A 16,546-nucleotide genomic window follows, 5' to 3' on the forward strand; every position below is an offset into this window, starting at 1 on the left:
TATTTTAAATTATTAGGCCTTCAATACCAGGTGTCCAGAAGAAAACTGAAGCTGTCTTACTTCAGGCACATCATGAGAAGGCAGGGCTCTTTGGAAAAGATAATAACGCTGGGAAACATAGAGAGCAGCAGGTAAAGAGGAAGTCCAAATATGAGATGAATTGACTCCAAAAAGTACGCCACAGGCATGAGTTTACAGGAGCAGAAAAGGGCTGTTAAGGAGAGGACATTAGGGATATCACTCGTTCATAGGGTCGCCAGGAGTTGGGGTTGATTGAACAGCCTGTAACACCCACACTTGTATCTAAGACATTCTCTTGGGTACTATGGGAGAATAACAAATTACCCCCCATTTCTCTCATGTAGGTATTTGAATTAGACATGCATGGGAAACAGAGTTTGGCGACAGTTAAAATAATGGAAATTATTTTAATTAAATAATTAAAATAAAAATATACAATATGTGAATAAGTTTCATGTTAACATCTATTATATGTGAAGTATTCACAATGTACCAGGCATTATGCTGAATATCTTATATTTGTTTTTAATCTTTAATGCAATCCTATAAAGCGCTGTGTATTCTTGTTACCCTTTTAATGGGATAGGCAAAAGAAACATAGAGAAGGTAAAAGAAAAAAATGTGTACAAGATTAAACAGAAAGTAAGCTTGCCCTAATCAGAGAGCAGCTGAGGAAGGTGTGAAAAATAAAACTTGCAGGCCTTTGCTGAAGCTGTTTTATTTTCCCTGAATGTTTCTTCTTAAAAACCCTGAAAGTCGGAGTTTTAAAACATCAGCTCTGCAAACTCCTATTCATCTGTTAAAAACCCAGCTGAAATGCTTCCTCATTGTGCTGCTAATTTAGCAACTCTACTGTGTCCTATTATTTACTTCCGTCATTCCCCCAGGTACAACGCAGTTGCCCCAACAATATGAGCTATGACATTTGCTTTGTTCCATCCTGCTCAGCACAGGGCTGGGATAGAGGACACTAGTGATAAATGTTTGTTGAGTAAAAGAAGGCTTTTTGATGACACAGGGGCATATAATGGCCCTTTAAATATATATAACTTTTGACTAATGGAGAAGAGAGGGGGAAATATTCTAAAGGGATTATTATTACACTTGAGGAAGGCCACATTTATTTATTTGTGTACTTATTTATGAGCTGCATTTTATTGGTGAAAAAAACCCTGGAAGTCGGAGTTTTAAAACATCATAAATTATAACTTTCCCCTTATTGTATTCATGGGTACAACATGACTTCAGTTACATTTTTTTCCATATAGGCTAGGAAATGATTCATTGATTTGGCTAAGACTGAAAGGACTTTCTAGAGAAAACTGGTGATCAATGTCATTTGACCTCTGTTGGGGGTTGACTAGTCTGTGCTGTCTGTCTAATAGGTGTAGGCAAAATACAGTTACCTAGGACCCACATGTAAAACCTTTAAAAGAGGACAGTTCACAATCACATTTAATTTTCAATGTTAGTACAAAGCAATTTATTTTGGGACATAGAAATAAAAAGATGCAAGAAAATCTTTGCAAAGGAGTATTTAAAAAAGGCTTTATTGGATTTTGATGTCAAAGGAGTTAAAATCCATGGCCCCACAAGTGATGGATACAATCTTCAAATTCCTTGAGCAGAGAGAATGGATGTCCTGACGACGAAGGAAGGGATGTTGGGGGAACTTTATTAGGAGCTTCTGAGTGAATTCATTTTGAAGGAAGAGAGTTTGTACAGAAGTTAGAATGTGGACAGAGAATTAGTAGGACTGGGGTTTGCTAGGGGACCCAAGAGATCAGTTAGTTACACATTTTTGAAAAGGAGGATTTGAATCTATGAGGAGGAAGGAAAGAAGTAGATGGTGTGTTCAAAGTAGAGATTCAGCAACCAGGGATGGCGCAGCACATGGGACGGGGGCAGGTGGAGATGACACAGGTGGGGCGATAGCAGGTGGAGTAGCAGGAGGCCTGGCCACAGACTGGGCGGAGGCAGCAGCAGGGGCCACAGCAGGGGCGGCAACAGGGGCAGCAGCAGCTAGAGCCACAGCAGGAGGGGCGGCAGCAGCTAGAAAGGCAGCAGCAGGGGCGGCAGCAGCTGGAACCACAGCAAGAGGGGCCACAGCAGCTAGAAATGCCACAGCAGGGGCGGCAGCAGCTAGAAATGCCACAGCAGGGGCGGCAGCAGCTGGGGCGCCAGCAGGTGGTCCTGCAGCAGGTGGTCTGGCAGCAGCTGGGGCGGCAGCAGGTCTCCTGGCAGCAGCCTTGGCCGCAGCCCTGGTCAGAGCAAACGGATCCACAACAGGAGTTGGCCATGGTGTCAGAGGGTGGAGGTTCTGGGTGAGTTTGCAGGAGAGTGAGGTTCTCGAGTGTGATCTCTCCTTGCCCTCTGTTGCTTTTATATCCTGCTGAGGGCTGCTCTGACCATGTGCAGGACTCTTGTTATTGTTTATCCTAATTGAAAATCAGATGGTTTTAGTAAATTAGATAATTGTGTTTAGCTCGTAAATATTCCTATTTATAGGAATGGCCTTATTTTCTTTTCCTGTTATATTATGAGCTATCCAGTCTAAAGCCAGGGTAATCAGCTCCCATATTTCTTTGTCTGATGGGTCTTCCTTGGATTTCATTGGATTTCACAAGTGTTAATTTTTCATTTTTCTATTTGACTCCAGAATAATATGTTGAGAATGGATTTTATGATGATAAAAATCTCTCCTGCTGTTAAAGAGCAAGTCTTATCAAATGCTAATAGTAAAATAGGATAGAAGACCCATCTCAGAAGGGGGAGGGCAGTTATTTGTGTGCAGTGAAGAATACTGGGATTCCTTTGGTTTTCCTGGATACTCAGTGAAGTGTAAAAGATTCTAACAAAGTTCCTATCTGTTTTTTCTTATTGAATCTATTTAATTTGAAACACTTATAATGCAGTGATTCACTAGTTTGATTTTATATATTAAATTTATTGGGTTTACAGTATTCCCTCACTTATCGCAGGTATTACGTTCTAGACCCCCCCTGTGACAGGCGAAGTAAGAACCTTACATTTATTTTAGTATTTATTATATTTTAAGGTTTTATAAACCCTTCCCACACACTTATAAACCTTTCCCAGTCCCTTATTAACCTTTTCCACACTTTTATAAACACTACTTATGTTCTTAAACATATTCTACACTCTTAAACCTACGTAACTTTAACAACATACTTATACAGTACTGCAAAATCCCACAATAATAGCGAAAAATCTGCAATAAATAGTTAAATATAACATTTTTTAAAATCCCGCAATACAGTGAGGCTGCGATAAGTGAACCGCGTGTGATATACAGAGGGACTACTGTACATTGGTTAATAGGATCATATTAGGCTTCAAGTGTACGTTTCTATGATACATGATCTGTACCTTGCATTGTGTGCCCACCACCCAAAGTCAAATCACCTTGCATCACCAAATATTTGGCCTTCTTTACACACACCCCCGCCGCAACTCCCTTGCCCTCTTTTCTCTGGTAACCACCATACTATTGTCTGTGTCTATGAGTTTCACTTTTATATCCCACATATGAGTGAAATCATATGATTATTAGCTTTTTCTGACTAATTTTGCTTAGCATAATATTCTCCAGTTCCATATGTTGTCACAAATGGCAGTATTTCATCTTTTTTTGTGGCTGAGTAGTATTCCATTGTGCATATGTGCCACATGTTCTTTATCCAATCCTCTATAATAGCAAGTGTTGGAGAGGTTGTGGAGAAAGGGGAAGCCTCTTTTACTGCTGGCGGGAATGTAGACTGGCATAGCTGCTATGGATCACTTTTTTTAAATAGCAAAGACACATTGATATGATGAGTCGTTTTTAAAATTATTAAGTTATTATTGACATGATCTTCAGAGATTAGGATATTATAAGGTAGTATTTTTTATCTTATTTTGGTAGGTGAACATACCACATGGAATGTGTATAATTGAAGTGTTACTGAAATATATTTTCTTATATTCTGAGCTATTGTCTCTCTGCAACGTTTGTTTGAGATATAAGGGGTTAAGCTTTAATCTCTGTTCCCTAGGCACTTAATTTAAGTAAGACAAACAAGACCCATACATAGGCAACTATTTAGAGCAGCCATTTTCAACCTTTTTCATCTCACAGCACTCATAAGCTAATTACTAAATGTTGTTGCACACTAAAAAAAAAAAAAAATATATATATATATATATATTTTGCTGATCTAACAAAATAAAATAGGAATGATTTTTATTCTTTCATACTGGATGACTATTGTTGTATTGGATGTTGTCATTTTTTTATTTGACAATCTAAGGCAAAAGAGGTCAATGCTCCTGACTAACTAATCAGGTATTGTATGTTTTAATAATTCTTGGGGCACACTGGTTGAAAATCACTGATTTAGAGCATTGTGTAATTAGTAAACAAAATAACAATTATGTATTTAAATCTACACACTTCTTTATGCCATGAGATACTACTAATAGTTATTGTTTTTGAGTGCCTACCGCTTGTCAGGAATTTTTTTCTATAATTGTTATTTTGTTTATACTTCACAAGGACTCTATGAGGTAGAAACAGTTTTTCTTAATTCCTTAGACATAAGGTAATAGAAGCTCAGATAGATTTAAATTGCACAGTCATTAGGAAATGTGGTTATCTCCTTCTTCCCTAGAAGGTATGAAGAATAACAATCCCATGTCGATGCTGTTTCATTGTGTAAATATGCTTTCTCCCTTGTCAACTCAGCAAACTCTTGCTCATACTTCAATGCATAGTCTAGATACCAGCTCATCTGTAACTAATATCTGTTTTGACTTCTACCACATTCAAAATGAATCCTTATCTTCTTTTTGCTCCAAGATATGCTTGTGGTCTAGGATAGCACACTTCATCATTAATTGGTTTATATCTCCTTTTTAATCCTCGTATATACCCCATGAAGGCAGGAACTGTCTTATTCATATTTATAAATATGGTGCCTAGCAATTGCCCTTAGTGAACGTTAATTGAGTGAATGTGGAATTTATTGAAAACACGAGGCATTTACTCACTCTGTAACTACTGTTGGTAATCTAAATGGATGGGACAGAAAAGAACAAGCATTCAGACAGTGGGGACATGACTAAATGGGGTATATTTTGGCTTCTGATCTAATAAATAACTTGTCTGAATGGTATGTGTAGGTGAGTAAAGAAAAATAACACACCACTGACTGAATGAGGAGAATTTAAGGATATTCTTGAATTTATACAGAGAGAGTAGAGATCATATCATCACAAAGTTGGGAGAAAGGTGTGAGCAAATATCTAGGGTTTGTCAATATTATTTGGCTGGAGATGGGGAATAACAGGAAGGGGGAAGAAAGTTAGGTGTGGTTGATGAACAGGGTGAGAGATGAATGCCCATCTAGGTTGGGAACGATGAGGCTGGTGACGAACATAATGATGCAATAGACTCAACCAGGATCACTTACCAAATGGGCATCAGAGGTATAAGAGACCTCATTAAAGAGGACTCATAATTTAATATTTTTTCAATTCAATTTTTCAATTGCAATACAATTTGCAATCAAATTCTGAAGACAAAAAGACATTTATAATAAAAGTATATAGTAAAAAACCCACTATAAACAAAATAAAAATACAAATGGCTACATTTTTTAAAAACTTGCAATTTATACCAAGACAAACGGTTAATGACCTTAATATAAAAGCACCTCTACAATTAAAGTAGAAAAAAAGGCCAAAACTCTGATGAAAAAATAAAATGAAATCTTTCTTTACCATGAAATTAAAATATGAGATACCATTTCTCACCTGTCAGACTGTCAAAAATTCAAAATTTGACAACATTCTCCGATAGTGAGACTATAAAAAACAGCCATCCTCACACTTTTCTCGAAGATTTAAAAATAACTAGCAGCATTTATAGCGCTGCTATTTGTAAAAACAAAACAAAAAGCAACTAAACAAACAAACCACTGGACACAATTTGAATGTCCTTCACTAAGATACTGGTGAATAAACTATAGTTCTTTCACATAATGAAGTAATATTCAGTATGAAAAGGAATAAGGAGTATCTCTATGCTACTATGAAGTAATCTCCAGGATTTATCATTGAGATGATAAAGCAGGTGGAGAAAAGTATGTACATTGTTCTACAGCAGGTCTAAAAGACTGAAGAAACAAATATAGAAAATATATTTGCTCACATTACATTGCTTTTTCAAATAGTGGTAGAATACAGAAAGAGGAGATGAGAAAACAAGAAAGGGGGACTGATGTATCCAGCCAAGATAGATAAACAGGGACTGGATTTACCCTCCTGCCTGAAACAACTTGAAAATAAACGGAACAGTGGTTTTAGACATAGGCTGTCAGGCAGGGCAGAAAACTGGGGTCTTAAAGAGGGGAAACAAATGAGGTGATCCTTAGGTTTGTCTCAGTTTATAGCATGAAGAGAGCTCCAAGTTGCAGCTCTGGGAAGGAAAACCAGGGAGAGTCTGGTAGTCACTGTGGCTGGATGAGGTGGAGCTGGGACGAAGGATGCCAAGGCAGCTGGAATTCACAGGGCAGAGTATCAGGGAGGAGAAAGTTGCACAGAGAATCCCAGGGATCTGCATAAGCTCTACCTGAATACTGATCCATGCATATGAAGAGACTACCAAAGGACAAAGAAGGACACCCCCCACCCCATGCAACCCCATAAAAGGCAGAAGAAACAGTCCTTGGAGTTGACACAGGGCCAGAAATAGTTCATGTTCTCATGAGCTGGAATGAAAACTCCTGTGATTCATGAGTTATTGGTTAGAGTAATCTAAAGAGTATTGCATCAGAAGTGGGGCACACAATACAATGTACAGATGACGTGTTGTGAAATTGTGCACCTAAAACCTATAAATTTTGTTAACCAGTGTCACCCCAATAAATCCAATAAAAAGGGAAAGAAAGAAGTGGGACAAATTCCCCCTAGAGTAAATGTTCCAGGCCCACCTCACACCACTTCTAAGCAAGTCTTGAAAGGATCAAACTGTTGAGTAACTTAATTACATCCCAGAAAAGGTTTTCCAGAAAGGTTTTCTCTGAATTTTATCCATTAATTCTTGAGAATATCTGGTTTTGTTTTTTTTTTTTTCTTCCTAATTAAATTACTAAAGAGAGTGCCAGTGAAACCTAAGCTGTGACTAGGATTGCTCAGCCTCTCTGGTAAAACTGACACCACCACGTTGTCTGTCCTACAAGTGCAGGTGAAATACAATTGTTTAGCCTGCACAGAAAATCTTAAAGGAGAGTACCATCACACTGGATTTTCCATACAGGAAAGTGGTGGTTTATTTTGGCATAGAGTTATAACAGGAAATTTTGGGAAATAAGAATTACAAAGGAAAAGCCTTGTTGGACAATTTAGAGAGACTATAAAAATCTGTAATGTAGAAATACTGAAATCAAAGTTCATTCCCTTGAGTTTGATGATCTTGTGCCCAAAAGTGAAGGAGAATTTGGGGAGAACTGGTCAATACAGCAGTTGGGATGCTATAAGCAAATTCACACGTGGATGAGAGGGAGAGGTCCAGAAGGAATAGAATTTGGACTGAGGCCAAAATGCGCTCACAGTCAGTGGGCCTACTGTGGGCTCATTAAAGTCATGACACCCAACTCAGCTGAGCAACATGAGCCCGTATGTACTAATGGTAGGCACAAAAGCATAGTTTGCATCTATGAGGACCAAAAAAACCAACCAACCAAACAAACAAACAAAAAAAGAGATGGTAGTCACAGGACAGGGGGCTCAGCAACACAGGGCCGGGGCAGGTGGAGGCGACACAGGTTGGAAGATAGTAAGTGGTGTGGCAGGAGGGCTGGCCACAGACTGGGCGGAGGCAGCAGCTGGAGCCATAGCAGCTAGAATTATAGCAAGAGGGGTGGGCACAGTTGGAACCACAGCTGCTGGAACCACATCAAGAGGGGTGGCAGACACTAGAGATACAGTAATTGGGGTGACAGCAGATGGTCTGGCAACACACAGAATGGCAGCAACTGGGGGAGCAGCAGCTAGATACAGAAGAGCTGTGGCAGTGGCAGCTGGCAATGCAACACTGGGGCCTGCAGCAACTGGACACAGCATCTGGGTGCCAGCAGGTGGTCCTGAAGCTGGTGCTCCTGCAGCAGCTGGGCAGCAGCAGGTCTCCTGGCAGAGTCCTGGCTGCAGCCCGGGTGAGAGCAGATCGGGCCAACAGAAGCTGACCCTGGTGTCAATGGAAGGAATGGGGTGGGTATGAGTGGGGGTTCCATGAGGGCAGTTTCTGGAGTTTGGCTGTCTCCTTAGCTGGTGTTAAATTAACAACAGTCTTTCCTTGTTTTTCCTACTGGGAAATCAATTATTTTGACTAAGCGAGTAATTGTGTTTATCAGGTCAAATACGCCAATATCAAAAGAAAGCACCATTTTCTTTTTAGAGTATTATGGTTCATTGAATCTCATCAAACCCTGTCCAAACGCTTTTGTGTTTCTCCCTCTGTCTAATGTGTCTTCTAAGTTGGAAACTTATATGATATTCTACTACTGAGTTTTTACATCTGCCACTTCTTTCCTTTTTTGTGTGTGAGTCCATGATAATTTGAGGGTAGCTATTACAATGCCAAGTCTTTTTATGTCAAAGTGGAAAAATGCATGCTACTGTCAGGTGGAGTGCCTGCTAATAAGGAAATAGAAGGAAAGATACATCATTGAGGTTACTGTATATAATGTGGTGAGACTGTGATTTATTCTTTATATAGTGGTATACATAAATATAGTAAATAGTGATATATAATATATCATAAATAATAATCTTTAGATCTAATCTTTTACTCTTTGTTTTATTCTCTCTTTTGATATTTAGGAAGGTTTGTGTTTGTACTACTGATTACTTTTATATAAGTATCTTTATATAATACCCAATGATCCCAAATTTTTGGCTACTGTCAGTTGATTCTCTACTTTGAGAAATATTGAAATTTTCTAGTTACTTCATCACCTGCTCCTTCAGCATCCGATTTGAACTCACAGTTAAGATCCATAGGTTATTGGCAAAATTTTTCTACCTTGTGTATTCTCTCTCCCTTTTCTGTACTTTATGTGGTCAGTATGTAGCCATTACAGACCATAATGCCTCTCTCATGTTCATCATTTATCCTTAGTTCCACATTTTATATATGTGTGTGTTTGTATATATATAAAATATCATTTGCATTAGTGCAGAGTTCAGTGTGTGTTGGTCCCCACTGTTACCTTTAACAGTGTCTCCACATAGTAAGCGCTCAATAAATACTTTTTGACTAAATGAATGAAGGACTGATATTTGGAAGGATCGATGAAAGCAGATGTACTTTTCAGCGAAAACACTGGGCCCCCATTTCCCCATGAAAACAACGGACAGAAGCTCCATAGTACTCTCCGATGTGGCCATGCTGTCTGCAATTTGTCTCTTGCCACTAAACACATTGTCATGTCAAGGACCTACTTCACTCCTCTAGGTTACCTGCCTGTCCCCTCACTGCAGGTGGATTTGAAGCTTTCCTATCAAAAGAAGGAATGAGACATGGCTGCGGTCCTGTTGTAAAGTTGTAAACAGGGGCAGAATCAGGGCACACTTGATGCCCTTCATGGATGACGTGTATACCATTGGGTGCAAGTCTGAATACAGACTTGCAGACTGGTAAGTAACACATTGCATAGCTATGATAGCTAGTATCATGCATGAACCATGTGTTGTGTACTCTTTGCTCTTAGATCCATAGGGTCCTCCAGACTTCTAGTTTATACTTGTTTTGTTCTGTTCCTAGGACAGATTCATAGCATTAAGAGATTTGCCCATAAAATAAGGCGGCACCTAGGCAATGAACAATGGAAACTGACTTTTATTGAGGAGTGACAGGACCATGTTGTACATCTTGCAGGTATAGGTCAGATACACTTGTCTAGGAACTGAAGATAACATCTTAATGGAATAACAATTACACTGAATTTTTAGTGCACAGAAGTGTAACTTTAATATGGTACAGAAATATATCAGGTTACGAAAAGTCCAGGAATAAGAAAGTTAGGAGAATGATTTCACCAGCTGTCGGTTGAAGGGTAAAATCTGTTACTGTGTAAGTGCTCCAGGCCATATCCATCTTCAGTAGCATGACCTGGCATCTCATTGGAATTATGAGGCCCAGTTCAGTTGAGTGATGTCAACCCCACTCCATGCCTCCTAATGGTCTGCACAAAAGGAGGGTCTATGTCCATGAAGACAGAGGTAAATGGAGATGGTGGGTACAGAGCAGGGGGCTCAGCAGCAAAAGGAGTCACAGCACATGGAGTGGGGATGACACAGGTGGGGCGATAGCAAGTGGTGTGGCAGGAGACCTGGCCACAGACTGGGTGGAGACAGCAGCAGGAACCACAGCGGGAGGGGCGACAGCTGGAGCCAAAGCAGTTTTGGTGATAAGAACTGAGTCTCAAAGAAATATCCTGCACATGTGCTCTTAAGGAAGACTGAGCAAGGTGATAAAAGCCCAAAATGGGAGAGTAAAACCATCGAGAAGCTAGGAAACTTCAGTAACATGAGGAGATAAAACTATGAAGGAGTTCAGTCGTTTTTTTTAAAAATAATTTATTTATTTATTTTTAGAGAGAGGGGAAAGAAGAGAGAGAGGGGAAAGAAGATAGAGAGGGAGAGAAATATCACTGTGTGGTTGCCTCTCACTCACACCCCCAACTGGGGACCTGATGTGCAACCTAGGCATGTGCCCTGACTGGGAATCGAACCAGCGACACTTGGTTCTCAGGCCGACGCTCAATCCACTGAGCCACAGCAGCCAGGGCTAGGAGTTCAGTCTTGAAATACTAAAATTTTGAGCATCTATTAATAAAAAGTTAATTTTTTTATGGAAAAGTTACCATGGACTTTATCCATTTCCAGAAATCTGGATTTAGAGGGTACACTTAGTATTCTGAGAGAAAGTTCATTGTTTGGAGAGGAAAGGAGGGAGTGAAGGAGGGAGAGAGGGAGAGAAAAAATACTTGAGCTATATAGAACAACCAAAGTTTACACAACCAATAATGGAGCATATTGGACGTAGAAATATAGTCAAAGAAATTTAGGTGATTTTATGATGTCCAACTCACTGGAGTTTTTAAGGGAGATTTGAGACATATACCAAAACTTAATTTTGAGTTATAGAGGACAGTGAAATAATTATATAAACTGTCTTTGCTGTTCTGTCAAAGAGAACATGATGCTAAGGTAGTATTCTAAGCCAGGGTAGTGTTTTAATAACAGTAAGAATAAAAATGATATTTAGGCTGGCTGGTGTGGCTCAGTGGATTGAGTGCTGGCCTGTGAACCAAAGGACCACAGGTTCTATTCCCAGTCAGGGCACACGCCTGGGTTGTGGGCCAGTTCCCCAATTGGGAGCTTGTGAGAGGCAACCACACATTGATGTTTCTCTCTCTCTCTCTCTCTCCCTCCCTTCCCCTCTCTCTAAAAATAAATAAATAAAATCTTTAAGACAATGATACTTATTGAGAGCTTACATTATGTTCCCCACCCTGTACTGTGTTACATGGATTATGTCTTTGAACCTTTGAAGAACATAATGCATTATCCCCATTTCAAAGAGAAAAAACTGAGCCTTAAAAACATTAAATAACTTTGCCCATGTAATGCAATGAATGTCCAGTGGAATCTCAATTCCAACATAAGTAACTTGAACTTGCTCTCCTGCATTTGATACAACATTTCTGGTTGTGAAGTGATAGGTAAGTACACACCCGCACGCACACACACATGCCAAGTCTTTAACAAATCAGGAGATTTCAATATCAGGGAAAATAGCTGTTTATTAAGAACATAAGGAAACAATGTTATATGAGATTGTAACATTCAGGATGAGACTTTGTTGGTCTAAAAACAGATGTATCTGGGCCTGGGTTAAAATCATTTGAAAAGTGTGTTTTCATTGGCCATTTCCTATTGCTGAACACCAACTCTGAATGCCAAATCAGAAGAGTTGGCAGCTAATAGTTCATTCCCCCAGTCAGTGGCTGGCTCCAACACATTTTATATGACTTGTGAAGACAGCCATATTGTGACAAAGAGTGTAGGCAGATTCAGCAGCCAGGGATGGCGCAGCACATGGGACGGGGGCAGGTGGAGATGACACAGGTGGGGCGATAGCAGGTGGAGTAGCAGGAGGCCTGGCCGCAGACTGGGCGGAGGCAGCAGCAGGGGCCACAGCAGGGGCGGCAACAGGGGCAGCAGCAGCTGGAGCCACAGCAGGAGGGGCGGCAGCAGCTAGAAAGGCAGCAGCAGGGGCGGCAGCAGCTGGAACCACAGCAAGAGGGGCGGCAGCAGCTAGAAAGGCAGCAGCAGGGGCGGCAGCAGCTGGACACACAGCAGCTGGGGCGCCAGCAGGTGGTCCTGCAGCAGGTGGTCTGGCAGCAGCTGGGGCGGCAGCAGGTCTCCTGGCAGCAGCCTTGACCGCAGCCCTGGTCAGAGCAGATGGAGCCACAAGAGTTGGCCATGGTGTCAGAGGGTGGAGGGTCTGGCTGGGTTTCCAGGAGAGTGAGGATTTTGCGTTTGGGAATCCCCTTGTCCCAAAGCCTCTTAAATACTGCCTGAACAGGGCAAGTTGTCAACGCATTTCCTTGTTTTTGTTTACCTAATATTTAAGTAATTATCAGATAACTCAGTAATGTTTATCTATTTAATGGTTCAAACTTGTTGGAAACAATATTTTCTCTTCCAGATATGATAAATCCTATCTGCTTTGCTTTCCTCTGACTCTTACCTGCTAGAATCTTCTAGACCACACTCTCCTTAATCTTCCTCCACTTGGCATCTGGAATTACATTTTTTTACTCTCCCCCACTATATTCCCTATCAGGATGGAATTTGGGCAGATGTATTTCTGGTTGTTTATTTTTTCCAGTGACTAATGTGGAAGAAATTCCATCTGCATAGTGTGGCATCTGGCATGGGGTAAGAGAAAAATGACCCTTGTGGGTCATTTTTGAGCAGTGAGGAAGGGGACCTGTGTATCTGTGTGTGATGTTGGTGACTTCTACACCACCTGAATGGGCTTCCTTAGATATTTCAAACTCGGAATCATTGTAAAACCCCGGCAGGCAATTTGTCTATATATAGTTCCAATTACTACAGCATTCCACAGTTTATTAAGTTGTTACATTGCTGTCATATATTTTTCATCGTATCTCATAGCCTCACTTTCTATTCTTTATCTCATTCTTAATTAAAAATATTTTTCAATGCAGCAAAAAATAAAAAGTCAAATAATCAGAATGTGCCTCTCCTCAGAACTTATCTCCAGAGCTGAGAAATCTGTAGCACAAGTTTTGGGGATTAATTTGAAATGTGAATGGATTTTAGTCAATTCAACCTTATGTAATTACTATTTCTACTTACTTAGTGATTGTCCAACTTGAGCATGCATCAGAATCACCTGGAGAGCTTATGAAAAATGGTGGGTCTACTCTCAGAGTTCCTGATTGCAGGGTGAAGCTTGAGATTCTGCTTTTCTAACAAGTGCCTAGATAATGCTGATGCTGACGGCCCAAGGCCCACACTTAAGACACTGACTGTTTTATTCTCTTCATTCAGACTTTAAAGAAGTGCCTATGTCAAGTTCCTGCCTTCTCCATAAAGCATATTTGTTAAGAGGATAGTCTGAGAGCCACAACTTGACAGTCATTTGAGGTTACAAATGTGATTTAGTTTCCTCCCAGGGAATTTGTAGTTTATTGGGAAGACCATACTCCCTGTTTTTCTCTCTTAATCTTTTTCACCATAGATTAGTTTTGGTCAAGAACTACAAACAAAAGATGTAGCATAATTTCTTTTCTGTCTGGCACCTTTAGCTTGCATATGTTTGTGAGAATTGCTAATGGTGATGAATGAATCATTAGTGCATTCGTAACTATTCTAATAAAGTACAAGGGTTAATTTTAACTATTACCAATCAGTTTTATGGTAGGGTGACCAACTGTCTCTGTTTGCTCAGGATTGAAGGGATTCTCAGAACTCAGGTGTCTCCGTGTTAAAATCAGGAAAGTCCCAGACAAACAGAGACAAGTTGGTCACCCTCTGATGACATCCTTAAATGTCTTAATTAGGACCATTTAAAACCAAGCCCTTTGCAATATTTTTATTACAACAGCTTGACTTACATGTTTTTAGTTGATAGGTTTGCATTTGCAGAGCTAGGGAATATGAGACATTTAAACAATTATAGTGTGAGGCAACATGGTGTCCCGAGGGGAGAGATTTTTCACTTGATTTGCTATGAGATGGTGAGAAAAAAAACAACATAATAGAAAAAGGTTTTTGATAACAAGGGGAGAGTTTTCTATATAAATTCAGGGAGACTGAGAAAATCCTTCTGCAATAGCTGTGAAGACAGAAGTATTTTCTCATTACAGAGAAGCATGTAGAGAATGATAGAGCCTCTCGACCAGTGGTTCACAAAGTTGTCTGCATGTTGAAAGCGCGTGTGGAGTGATAAAAATATTGGTGCCGGCTCTTGCCCCACAATGCCCTGATATAATTGGTCTTGTGTATGGCCTGGGTGTCAGAATTTTTTTAACTCTTCAGGTAATCTTAATGAGCATCCAGGTTTGAAACCCACATCTTTAAACTGTCTGTACTACATATATTTGTATAATATTAAATTAGGAACAGAAGTAATAAAATATTAAAATATAATTGGTAACATCTAAAATAGTAGAGAAAATGATCCTTAATTTGAAACACTGAACTTGGAGCAATTTCAGGCTGAAACATGATAATTCTCTTTTCTCTTTTAGCTCATTCTAATGAGAAGGGAACGATAGGGCGTGAACCACAAAGAGAAATTACTATAGACAGCACACTGGATGTTTTTTAAAAAATCAAAATCAAAATCAGGAGAAACATGACTCTGTGTACTCCTTGCTAAAGTTTTTACCATAGTCTGGTGAGGCAGAATTGATAATTAACATCAGGACCACACATACAGATTATGTATTGTCTATCTAAACTGTACCTCTTTCACTACATAGAGTAGATGGAGTATAATATTTTTCATTTGTATACTTTTTTCAAAAAACCAGTTTCTGTTGTCTTTTTAGAATTCTATAGTAAAGGACCTTAAGCAAACATCAAGGAAATTTGAATGAAGTGGACCCAATTGATATTTACCGTCACCACTGAGGAACCTGCTTATGTTTCTAGGGAAACTGGACACATCATGTTAATGTGTGCTTTAAAGAATGGTACGAAAAATGACTTTTATTATCAAGTTTGACCTTTATTACATTAGTAATCTATGAAGTGAATTATAGTGACTTAGTGATAACTTGATTTTAAGTAGTGTATGTGTAATTAGGACAATATTTAAGTGATATAAATGCCCATATACTGCTTAATTTAATCTTTAAAAAAATTAGATTAAGCATTTCAGTTCACCCTAATTTTTAAAAAACTCTTACAAAAATCATACAGTAGACCCCCCTTATTAGTGGGGGGTATGTTCAAAGACCTCTAGAGTATCCCTAAAACCATGGGTAGTAAGGAACCCTATATATACTACTTTTTTTCCCTAAGCATACAAACCTTTGATAAAGTTTAATTTAAAAGTTAGGCACAGTAAGAGATAAATAAACATTACTACTAATAAAATAGAACAATACCAAGACAGCAGATCTGATAACCGAGGCAGCTACTAAGCCACTTATGAGTGAGTAGCGTATACAGTGAGAATATGCTGGACAAAGGAATGACTCACAACCCAGGTGGGATGGAGCAGGACAGTGCAAGATTTCCTCATGTTACCCGGAATGGCATGCAATTTAAAACTTATGGATTGTTTATTTCTGGAATTTTCCATTTACTATTTTTATACTATGGTTGATTGTGGGTAACTAAAACTACAGAAAGCAAAACCTCAGATTCAAGGGGGGACACTATACTGAAAAGTGTATAAAATATACATGTATAATATAATATAAATAATTATGAAGCAAACATTCATATATTCCAACACCCCAAGGCAAGAAACAGAACATTGGTATCTGCAAGAGGGCCCTTGATGTGTCTCCTCTTGACTACATCTCTCTCCTTCCCCCCTGCAGATAATCACTATCCTGAGTTTTAAAGTAACCTTTTCATTGATTTTCTTTATAGTTTTATCACCTAAGTATGCATCCTAAACAATAGAGTTTAGTTTTACATGTTTTTGAATTTTACATAAGTGGAAGCTTAGTATATGTATTATGTGTTTTAATTCTTTCACTCAGTATAATGTGAGAGCTGTGGCAGGCAGCCTCTAAGATGGCCCAATAAATTCTTTCTTGGTATTTGTAGTGTTATGTATTGCCCTGGCAGTGAGTGACTTGCTTCTTGCTAACCAACTTTCTCTCTCCCTCACTGGCTTGGATGAAGTAAGCAGCTGTGTGGGAGAGAGATACACATACATGGCAAAGCACTGAGAATAGTCTCCATT

General features: G+C 39.4%; 1 long non-coding RNA gene and 1 pseudogene across 1 annotated transcript in view; one reads left to right on the forward strand and one right to left on the reverse strand.

Annotated features, from left to right (window-relative positions):
* The window catches only part of LOC149998430 (uncharacterized), a 294,581-nt gene that overhangs the window by 211,377 nt on the left and 66,658 nt on the right, over nt 1-16,546 (forward strand). The gene's annotated exons all lie outside the window — the stretch shown is intronic.
* LOC149998446 (uncharacterized) lies at nt 6,452-8,312 on the reverse strand (annotated as a pseudogene).

The sequence above is a fragment of the Furipterus horrens genome, unplaced genomic scaffold, assembly GCF_987537825.1.
Source record: "Furipterus horrens unplaced genomic scaffold, mFurHor1.1.pri manual_scaffold_11, whole genome shotgun sequence".
Classification (NCBI taxonomy): Eukaryota; Metazoa; Chordata; class Mammalia; order Chiroptera; family Furipteridae; genus Furipterus; species Furipterus horrens.